Source organism: Triticum dicoccoides, chromosome 2A, assembly GCF_002162155.2.
Source record: "Triticum dicoccoides isolate Atlit2015 ecotype Zavitan chromosome 2A, WEW_v2.0, whole genome shotgun sequence".
Lineage (NCBI taxonomy): Eukaryota > Viridiplantae > Streptophyta > Magnoliopsida > Poales > Poaceae > Triticum > Triticum dicoccoides.
Window position 1 is genome coordinate 629,711,025 of NC_041382.1, and position 11,906 is coordinate 629,722,930.

Below are 11,906 nucleotides of genomic sequence, written 5' to 3' on the forward strand. Positions count from 1 at the left end.
GGCCGAGTGGTGGTGAGGTGACTAACCGAGTGGTGACGCGCGGGGCGGCCGAGTGATGATGAGGTGACCAACCGAGTGGTGACGCGTGGGGCGGCGGAGTGGTGATGAGGTGAACAACCGAGAGGTGACGTGCGGGGCGGCCGAGTGGTGATGAGGTGACCAACCGAAGGGCGACGCATGGGGCGGCTGTAACGCCCCGAGACCGATGTGCCAGGTGTCGTGCAGTTATTCGCTGTTGTTGCGTTGTCATTGCTTGCGTGTCATGCATCTCATATCATGTCATCATGTGCATTTCATTTGCATACGTCTTCGTCTCATGCATCCGAGCATTTTCCCCGTTGTCCGTTTTGCATTCCGGCGCTTCGTTCTCCTCCGGTGATCATTTCTACCTTTATTTCTTGTGTGGGGATTAAACATTTCCGGATTGGACCGAGACTTGTCAAGCGGCCTTGGTTTACTACCGGTAGAACGCCTGTCAAGTTTCGTATCATTTGGACTTCGTTTGATACTCCAACGGTTAACCGAGGGACCGAGAAGGCCTCGTGTGTGTTGCAGCCCAACACCCTTCCATTTTGGCCCAAAACCCACATAACTCTGTTCCATCATCTCGGTCGTTCGATCACGATCGCGTGGGCGAAAACCGCACCTCATTTGGAGCTTCCTAGCTCCCTCTACCTATAAAAGAGCACCCCTCCCCGAAATTTCGGATCATTTCGCAGTCTAAACCCTAGATCCACTCCTCCCCGCGCCACCGGACGCGTCCGCGCTGCACCAGACATGTCCGCCCCCGCGCGCCACCTCACTCCAGCCAATCGGAGCGCGCCACCTCAGCCCCGCCGCCTCTCTCCTCCAACCCGCGGCCGCCACCTGTCCCAACCGGCTTCCGCGTCGCCCCACTTCGCCGCCAGCCCGCGGAGCCCATCCGGGGCCCGCGCGAGCCCGGATCTCCGCCGCCGCCCACAGGCACCCCGCGCCTCCTCGCTCCCGGAGCCGGTCGAGGGGAGGAGCCCCTTGATCCGCGCCTCCGCCGCCTAGCGTCTCTCCGCCGGTGACCTCGCCTGCAACCTTCGCCGGAGCGCGCCGCCCTGCGACTTCGAGCCCCGTCCGGCGCCGCTGTCGCCAGATCCGGTCATCACGCACCGGGATCCGCCCCTTCCTGCTCACGGCCGTCCTCCCCTCGCTGGAGCACATCTCCGCCGGAACCGCGCCGCCGACCACGGCTTCACCGGAGTCATCGCTCCCTGCGCCAGATCGGGAGGAGCCCGATCCATCTGCGTTGACCGCGCCGCGCCTCCACGTGGGCCACGCCCGAGTCTGGCCCAGCTCGCCGGCCTCCTTCCTCTTCATTTCGGGCCGCGCTCCCGGGCCCATCTCCAGCGCCGGCCTCGCTCGGCCTCCTCCCCAGCTCCCTTCGCCAGCCGCGTGGGCCGCAGCGCCAGGCCCAGCCGGGCCACCTCCTCCGCACCGCGCCAGCCTAGCTGGCCTGCCTCTCCCTCCGACCGGGCCAGGCCCATGGGTGAGCCGCCCCAGCGCCTGCCTTGTTCCAGTTTCAGCCTGATATGTATTTTTCTTCGGGTCCTGCGAATTTGTTCATTATCCAGTGCATTGGCAGTTTTGCAGTATAGTCCCCCTAGTTCATGCATTTAATAACCCTCTAACCGTGCATCGGATTAAAATGTTTTATATATGAAACTTGCTCAGAATTTAGTGTAGATTAATACTATCCAACTTTCACCTATGTTTAAAAATGTTTAAAATGTTGTTTGCATTAATTTGCCCCTATGCCATGCTAATACGGTTTAATTCATAACTAAATAACCGTAGCTCCGATTTAAATAAACTTTATATGTAAATGGGGTAGAATTTTGCCTAGTTTATCATAGTGACCTTTATTTGCATCTTAAACAACTCTAAAATTGTGTTTAGGGCAGAACAGTACCATACCTAAATATGCATATGGGGAGTTTCCGGAATTGTTGTTCGTTGCTTCCGGCCTCATTTAAACTTGACTAGATAGGTAGTTTTACTTTGCTTCACCCTCTTGCCATGTTAACCAACATTTAATATTGTTGAGTACATAAACGAGATCAAACTAAATAACGTGTCGTGGTGTTTCATCAATAAGCAACTCGTTGCGTATTGAGCTCCACTTAATTTGTAGTGTTGTTTGTTGCACTTTGCCATGCCATGTTTCATTAAACCGGACATGCATCATACTCGATTGTGCATCGTGCCATGTTGTTGTGGTGGTTGTTTACTATGTTGTGTGCTTCTTTTCCGGTGTTTGCTTCTTCGGGTTGGTTCCGATAACGTCGAGGTTGTGAGGATCCGTTCGTCTACGTCCGTTTGTCTTCTTCATGGACTCGTTCTTCTTCCTTGCGGGATTTCAGGCAAGATGATCATACCCTCGAAATCACCACTATCTTTGCTATGCTAGTTTGCTCGCTCTTTTGCTATGCCAATGCTACGATGCCTACCATTTGCTTGTCAGCCTCCCGAATTGCCATGTCAAACCTCTAACCCACCATGTCCTAGCAAACCGTTGATTGGCTATGTTACCGCTTTGCTTAGCCCCTCTTATAGCATTGTTAGTTGCAGGTGAAGATTGAAGTTTGTTCCTTGTTGGAACATGGAGATGTTGTTCCTTGTTGGAACATGTTTACTTGTTGGGATATCACAATATATCTTATTTAATTAATGCATCTATATACTTGGTAAAGGGTGGAAGGCTCGGCCTTATGCCTGGTGTTTTGTTCCACTCTTGCCACCCTAGTTTCCGTCGTATCGGTGTTATGTTCCCGGATTTTGCGTTCCTTACACGGTTGGGCTATAATGGGAACCCCTTGACAGTTCGCCTTAAGTATAGCTCTTCCAGCAATGCCCAACATTGGTTTTACCATTTGCACTAACAACCTACCACCTTCCCTTGGGTTCTGCAGACTCAAGGGTCATCTTTATTCTAACCCCCCCCCCCCCGGGCCAGTGCTCCTCTGAGTGTTGGTCCGAACTAGAGCCCTGTGCAGCGCCCCCTCGGGGAAACTCGAGGTTTGGTTTTAGTTGTACGGATTGCTCATCTGAGTGTGCCCTGAGAAAGAGATATGTGCAGCTCCTATCGGGATTTGTCGGCACATTCGGGCGGTGTTGCTGGTTTAGTTTTACCCTGTCGAAATGTCTTGTTGTACCGGGATACCGAGTCTGATCGGAACGTCTCGGGTGGAGGTCTATTCCTTCGTTGACCGTGAGAGCTTGTGATGGGCTAAGTTGGGACACCCCTGCAGGGTATTATCTTTCGAAAGTCGTGCCCGCGGTTATGGGCAGATGGGAATTTGTTAACGTCCGGTTGTAGAAAACCCGAAGTTGACCTTAATTAAAATACATCAATCGTGTGTGTAACCGTGATGGTCTCTTTCCGGCGGAGTCCGGGAAGTGAGCACGGTGTTGGAGTTATGCTTGACGTAGGTTGCTATAGGTTCACTTCTTGATCATACTTTTATCGACCGTGCTTTGCCTTCTCTTCTCGCTCTCATTTGCGTATGTTAGCCACCATATATGCTAGTCGCTTGCTGCAGCTCCACCTCATTACTCCATCCTTCCTATAAGCTTAAATAGTCTTGATCTCGTGGGTGCGAGATTGCTGAGTCCCCGTGGCTCACAGATACTTCCAAAACCAGCTTGCAGGTGCTGATGAGTCTGTGCAAATGACGCAACCAAGCTCAGGAGGAGCTCGATGAAGATCTTGTCCTTTGTGTTGTTTCCGTTCTAGTTGATCAGTAGTGGAGCCCAGTTGGGGTCGATCGGGGACCTTTGTCGCATTTAGGGTTCTTCTTTTATTTTGGTTCCGTAGTCGGGCCCTAATTGTATTTGGTTGATGTAATGCTTTATTCATGTAATTGTGTGAAGTGGCGATTGTAAGCCAACTATGTATCCTTTTCCTTATTATATTACATGGGTTGTGTGAAGATTACCTCACTTGCGACATATGCCTTCAATGCGATTATGCCTCTAAGTCGTGCCTCGACACGTGGGAGATATAGTCGCATCGAGGGTGTTACAAGTTGGTATCAGAGCCTTCCCGACCTTAGGAGCCCCACTGCTTGATCGTTTTTAGCGGCCGAGTTGTGTCTAGAAAAATATTTTGAGTCATTAAGGATTATATCTATCAGAGAGTTAGGAATTCTTTTTACTCCCCAGTCTCTTCATCGCTCTGGTAAGGCATCCTGACGTAGAGTTTTGACTCTTCTCTTCTCAAATTTCACTAAAAAAAATTTAGGATCACGCGGGTATCTTGGAATCGTTCCGATGGTTTTATGATGAGAACATTGTCTTGGTGCCTCCTGTCAGGGGTTTAGTGGAAGTGTCCCAGGGAGTTGAGCTCTGAGGTGTTGTCGTCATAATTTTATCGTTGCAGTTCTGGAATACCTGAGTTTAGTACGCCGACATCGAAAATCTCTTTTATGCAGTTGTTGGTGAGATAACCCCGATAACCCAGTACTGAGGTGAGTACGGGAGTATTGCCATGACTTGTATAACGGATGCTTTTCGAAGGTTGAGGTAGACGATTTCCGAAGGTTTCTTGGTTATGTGTTGAAGGATGGATACAGCTGGATGTAGGATTTGTTAGTTTTGGGTGAGATATTATGCTTCCCCTGTATCCCCAACACCTGATTGCATAACCTGAAAATTTCGGGAGTTTCATAGGTGGGAATTCAAGTAGCTCTTAGGATATCTTTCCGACGGATGTATGATATGAAATTGGGGTTCGACGTCTAGTGGTCCGCCTATTCACGGTCGATTTTACAGTGGTCTCGTTGTGTCTTAAAGAGTCCTTGGCTATGCCGACTCGGGGACGCTTCGTATGTCATGTGCACTGCCTTGTACATGATGGTGCTGTACGGTCGAGCCCGTGTAGGCCCCACCACGAAAACTTCGGACGAAATCTCTATCATATGTTTGTTCTGGCTTATTTTGCAAGCCAATCCTTTGTTTTGTTTTGAGTTGTGGTATTCGAGTTGCTTCGAAGTCAAATGTTGATTCCATACCTTTTCCAAATGGTGTTCTCATATTCCTATGTTAATACTAATCCTTCTTGATCATCGAGTCTGTCTTGTCAATTCTTTTTTTTAACCGGTGTGTCTCTCCTCAAGTGGATCCGTTCACGTCAACATTTGCAAGATCATTTATCACTTCTTCTCAACGGTGTTTGTTTCATCCGTCTCCAAGTTGCCTTTGTTTTTCCCACCCTCCCTCCCTTTTGTTTTTCTTCAAGGACTAAGATTTCTTCTTCAAGTATCCATTTTATTGATGGGAAGTTTCTCCATTCTTTTCCGTCAATGTTCTTATCCGGTGATTCTCATGAAGATTCTAATGGAGCTTCAAGTTTGTCATTCCTCGTTCTTTTCTTCTCCGGTGGATTTAATTCAAGCTTTGGTATTAAGCATACTCCTTTTCTTTTTTTCCCAATGCTTTTCTTATGCCGGTGCACCTCTTAATCATCCATCTCTTGCTATTAAATTGTTCCGGAGTGCTCAAGATATCTCGAAGATTCGTGTTTCCACTCTGCATTCGTTCAAGCTCTTTCGAGATTGGTATCTCATTCAAGTCATTTAATTCAATCGGTGCAACATCTCTTTTAAATCTTTTCAACGGTGTTCTTTTGAGTGGGCCCTAACCCACAGGTCTTTTCCCAGGATCTTACCTGACTCTTCTATTTTCCCAGAGCTATCCTAAATTCTTCTCCAAGTTTGACGTAAGAATGAGTTATCATTAGTCAAATGCTTTTCTCCAAGATCTTTCAAATTCTTTTCATAGTTGGCTCAACCTCTTCGCTTTTGATTCTTCTGGTGTGCCTCAATAATTCTTGGTGGTGTTTCTCGTTGTCATTCTCATCATTTGAAGACCGAAGAAGAGTTTCTCTTTAATCTTGCTCTATTCTCTTCAAGATTCATGGTGCTAGCTTGTTGCCATCCTCTCATAATTGTTTTCGATTGTGAGAATCTTTTTCACCCATCAGGAGATATTCAAGAGTCTTCTCAGTATGTCATCCGGAGTCCATCAATTCAGGTTTATTCATTCTCAGCCGTCAGTTATCATTCTCCTATCTTGCCGGTGCATCTATCGAATATCCTCTAATCAGTTCTTGATCTCTTTGTTCTCATGTATCTAGTTTGTCTCAAGCACCTTCGTTCATTTGCTAATTCTTACCGGTGATGCACCCCTACTTCGATCATTTTCAATTCTTACGGTGGTTCTTTCAAGATCTCTCTTCCTTGTTCATCATATCAATTCATTTGTTGTTCCAATCCTACCGGTGGTTCGTTGAAGACCTTCTCAAGTTTACGCTATATCTCTTTTAATCCTTTCTACGAGAATAAGTAGTATGCCAAATCCGTTGATTGTCGTCAATTTAATTGGTGAAGGATAAGCATAACATAATTCTTATTCTTGTTCATCCAAGTGATTAATTCTTTATTCCGGAGGCCCTTAAAATTCTCGGTTTCATTTGTTTCATCTTCTCTTTTTCCCAGAGTTCCAAGCTCTAATTATCACGGAGATCCATCTAAATCATTGCAAGGATTCACCTTGTGTTTTCAATTTCTCTTTCTTTTCATTCCTTTTGTTTACCAGAGTTCTTCATGGAGGTTCTACATGATGGTTCATCAAGGATTTAATTCCCTTCTCAAAGTTTTCATCGAGATTCTTTCCTAAGGAGCTCAAGCTTTCTTCATATGGTAATCCGGAGTGCAATTCTTTCTACCATATTTTGGAGGTGGTATTATGTCATTCTTGATAATTTGAGTTCATGTTCCATGATTCACATGTTGTTAAGAATGAGTTATTTTTAAATCCATCAACCTCGTTGTTGGAGTTATCTTGTGTCATATTTCACCTAAAAGCCTTCCATTGGGAATGTTCCTATTTGTGGTGCTTGCCAATGATCCAAGTTATCTCTTTATCATCTTGGTGGAAGAAGTTTTCATCTCTTCGTTGATCTCAAGCAAGCAATTGTTTCCGTTAGTGGCTGGTTGTCACCTCATAATTTTGAGATGTTTTCCATAAGCCCACTACAAGCTTGTGCTTTTCGTTGTTGATTTTCCAACAACTCCGTTCAATTCTTCTTTGCAAGGATGCTTTCCAAACTCATTTGTGGCAGAAGTTGGCATTTTCTTCTCCATTCTGTTATTCCAATGATATATCTTCTATTATTTCTTTCGGAGGCATTGTGACGTTGCTCTTTTCACTCACCATCTCGATTTGTGAGGATCGTGTTCTTTTCTTGCTTATCCATTTAACCGGAGTGTCGTGTTTTCATTCGAGTTCTCTAATCTTATCAAGTTTTCCCTCCTTCCTCAACTGGAGAGCTGTCTGAAATCCTTCTTACCCATTGTGCCATTCTTTCAATAGTTCCGGAGGCAGTGTGTTGTTGATTTCATCAAGTAACATCCCATCTTCTCAAGTTCATGTTCTATTCCTTCCATGTTCAATCGGAGTACTGCCCGAATTCTTCCCCTCTCATCTTGTTTTAACCGGAGTGGTTTCGAATTCTATCTTGTCCATTAAACTCTTGATTCATGTCTTTGCAACCTTCAAGTTCTCGTAATGTTCCTTGTTCCTCTTTCTAACGGATTGTTTGCAATCTCGTTCATCTCCTTTGTATTCTTTCTTTCAATTTGTTCAACCTCTCAAGGTTCTTTGGTTTCACTCTTTTGTCGAAGAAGCAACTTAGTTTTACCTCTTCTCTTTCTCTTCTGTTTTCCCTCCGGTGCCATTCTAGATCTCGGGACGAGATCCTCTCATAGTGGTGGAGTGCTGTAACGCCCCGACACCGATGTGCCAGGTGTCGTGCAGTTTTTCGCTGTTGTTGCGTTGTCATTGCTTGCGTGTCATGCATCTCATATCATGTCATCATGTGCATTTCATTTGCATACGTGTTCGTCTCATGCATCCGAGCATTTTCCCCGTTGTCCGTTTTGCATTCCGGCGCTTCGTTCTCCTCCGGCGATCATTTCTACCTTTATTTCTTGTGTGGGGATTAAACATTTCCGGATTGGACCGAGACTTGTCAAGCGGCCTTGGTTTACTACCGGTAGACCGCCTGTCAAGTTTCGTATCATTTGGACTTCGTTTGATACTCCAACGGTTAACCGAGGGACCGAGAAGGCCTCGTGTGTGTTGCAGCCCAACACCCTTACATTTTGGCACAAAACCCACATAACTCTGTTCCATCATCTCGGTCGTTCGATCACGATCGCGTGGGCGAAAACCGCACCTCATTTGGAGCTTCCTAGCTCCCTCTACCTATAAAAGAGCACCCCTCCCCGAAATTTCGGATCATTTCGCAGTCTAAACCCTAGATCCACTCCTCCCCGCGCCACCGGACGCGTTCGCGCTGCACCAGACATGTCCGCCCCCACGCGCCACCTCACTCCAGCCAATCGGAGCGCGCCACCTCAGCCCCGCCGCCGCTCTCCTCCAACCCGCGGCCGCCACCTGTCCCAACCGGCTTCCGCGTCGCCCCACTTCGCCGCCGGCCCGCGGAGCCCATCCGGGGCCTGCGCGAGCCCGGATCTCCGCCGCCGCCTGCAGGCACCCCGCGCCTCCTCGCTCCCGTAGCCGGTCGAGGGGAGGAGCCCCTCGATCCGCGCCTCCGCCGCCTAGCGTCTCTCCACCGGCGACCTCGCCTGCAACCTTCGCCGGAGCGCGCCGCCCTGCGACTTGGAGCCCCGTCCGGCGCCGCTGTCGCCAGATCCGGTCATCATGCGCCGGGATCCGCCCCTTCCTGCTCACGGCCGGCCTCCCCTCGCCGGAGCACATCTCTGCCGGAACCGCGCCGCCGACCACGGCTTCACCGGAGTCATCGCTCCCTGTGCCAGATCGGGAGGAGCCCGATCCATCTGCGTTGACCGCGCCGCGCCTCCACGTGGGCCACGCCCGAGTCTGGCCCAGCTCGCCGGCCTCCTTCCTCTTCATTTCGGGCCGCGCTCCCGGGCCCATCTCCAGCGCCGGCCTCGCTCGGCCTCCTCCCCAGCTCCCTTCGCCAGCCGCGTGGGCCGCAGCGCCAGGCCCAGCCGGGCCACCTCCTCCGCACCGCGCCAGCCCAGCTGGCCTGCCTCTCCCTCCGACCGGGCCAGGCCCATGGGTGATCCGCCCCAGCGCCTGCCTTGTTCCAGTTTCAGCCTGATATGTATTTTTCTTCGGGTCCTGCGAATTTGTTCATTATCCAGTGCATTGGCAGTTTTGCAGTATAGTCCCCCTAGTTCATGCATTTAATAACCCTCTAACCGTGCATCAGATTAAAATGTTTTATATATGAAACTTGCTCAGAATTTCGTGTAGATTAATACTATCCAACTTTCACCTATGTTTAAAAATGTTTAAAATGTTGTTTGCATTAATTTGCCCCTATGCCATGCTAATACGGTTTAATTCATAACTAAATAACCGTAGCTCCGATTTAAATAAACTTTATATGTAAATGGGGTAGAATTTTGCCTAGTTTATCATGGTGGCCTTTATTTGCATCTTAAACAACTCTAAAATTGTGTTTAGGGCAGAACAGTACCATACCTAAATATGCATATGGGGAGTTTCCGGAATTGTTGTTCGTTGCTTCCGGCCTCATTTAAACTTGACTAGATAGGTAGTTTTACTTTGCTTCACCCTCTTGCCATGTTAACCAACATTTAATATTGTTGAGTACATAAACGAGATCAAACTAAATAACGTGTCGTGGTGTTTCATCAATAAGCAACTCGTTGCGTATTGAGCTCCACTTAACTTGTAGTGTTGTTTGTTGCACTTTGCCATGCCATGTTTCATTAAACCGGACATGCATCATACTCGATTGTGCATCGTGCCATGTTGTTGTGGTGGTTGTTTACTATGTTGTGTGCTTCTTTTCCGGTGTTTGCTTCTTCGGGTTGGTTCCGATAACGTCGAGGTTGTGAGGATCCGTTCTTCTACGTCCGTTTGTCTTCTTCATGGACTCGTTCTTCTTCCTTGCGGGATTTCAGGCAAGATGATCATACCCTCGAAATCACCACTATCTTTGCTATGCTAGTTTGCTCGCTCTTTTGCTATGCCAATGCTACGATGCCTACCATTTGCTTGTCAGCCTCCCGAATTGCCATGTCAAACCTCTAACCCACCATGTCCTAGCAAACCGTTGATTGGCTATGTTACCGCTTTGCTTAGCCCCTCTTATAGCATTGTTAGTTGCAGGTGAAGATTGAAGTTTGTTCCTTGTTGGAACATGGAGATGTTGTTCCTTGTTGGAACATGTTTACTTGTTGGGATATCACAATATATCTTATTTAATTAATGCATCTATATACTTGGTAAAGGGTGGAAGGCTCGGCCTTATGCCTGGTGTTTTGTTCCACTCTTGCCACCCTAGTTTCCGTCATATCGGTGTTATGTTCCCGGATTTTGCGTTCCTTACACAGTTGGGATATAATGGGAACCCCTTGACAGTTCGCCTTAAGTAAAGCTCTTCCAGCAATGCCCAACATTGGTTTTACCATTTGCACTAACAACCTACCACCTTCCCTTGGGTTCTGCAGACTCAAGGGTCATCTTTATTCTAACCCCCCCGGGCCAGTGCTCCTCTGAGTGTTGGTCCGAACTAGAGCCATGTTCAGCGCCCCCTCAGGGAAACTCGAGGTTTGGTTTTAGTTGTACGGATTGCTCATCTGAGTGTGCCCTGAGAAAGAGATATGTGCAGCTCCTATCGGGATTTGTCGGCACATTCGGGCGGTGTTGTTGGTTTAGTTTTACCCTGTCGAAATGTCTTGTTGTACCGGGATACCGAGTCTGATCGGAACGTCTCGGGTGGAGGTCTATTCCTTCGTTGACCGTGAGAGCTTGTGATGGGCTAAGTTGGGACACCCCTGCAGGGTATTATCTTTCGAAAGCCGTGCCCGTGGTTATGGGCAGATGGGAATTTGTTAACGTCCGGTTGTAGAAAACCCGAAGTTGACCTTAATTAAAATACATCAACCGTGTGTGTAACCGTGATGGTCTCTTTCCGGCGGAGTCCGGGAAGTGAACACGGTGTTGGAGTTATGCTTGACGTAGGTTGCCATAGGATCACTTCTTGATCATACTTTTATCGACCGTGCTTTGCCTTCTCTTCTCGCTCTCATTTGCGTATGTTAGCCACCATATATGCTAGTCGCTTGCTGCAGCTCCACCTCATTACTCCATCCTTCCTATAAGCTTAAATAGTCTTGATCTCGCGGGTGCGAGATTGCTGAGTCCCCGTGGCTCACAGATACTTCCAAAACCAGCTTGCAGGTGCTGATGAGTCTGTGCAAATGACGCAACCAAGCTCAGGAGGAGCTCGATGAAGATCTTGTCCTTTGTGTTGTTTCCGTTCTAGTTGATCAGTAGTGGAGCCCAGTTGGGGTCGATCGGGGACCTTTGTCGCATTTGGGGTTCTACTTTTATTTTGGTTCCGTAGTCGGGCCCTGATTGTATTTGGTTGATGTAATGCTTTATTCATGTAATTGTGTGAAGTGGCGATTGTAAGCCAACTATGTATCCTTTTCCTTATTATATTACATGGGTTGTGTGAAGATTACCTCACTTGCGACATATGCCTTCAATGCGATTATGCCTCTAAGTGGTGCCTCGACACGTGGGAGATATAGTCGCATCAAGGGTGTTACAGCGGCCGAGTGGTGATGAGGTGACCAACCGATGGCAACGTGTGGGGCAGCTGAGTGGTGACGAGGTGACCAACCGATGGGTGAAGCGCGGGGCGGCCGAGTGGGGATGAGGTGACCAACCGATGGCGACGCGCGGGGCGGCCGAGTGGCGATGGGGTGTCCAACCGATGGCGACGCGCGGGGCGGCCGAGTGGCGATGGGGTGTCCAACCGATGGCGACGCGCGGGGCGGCCGAGTGGC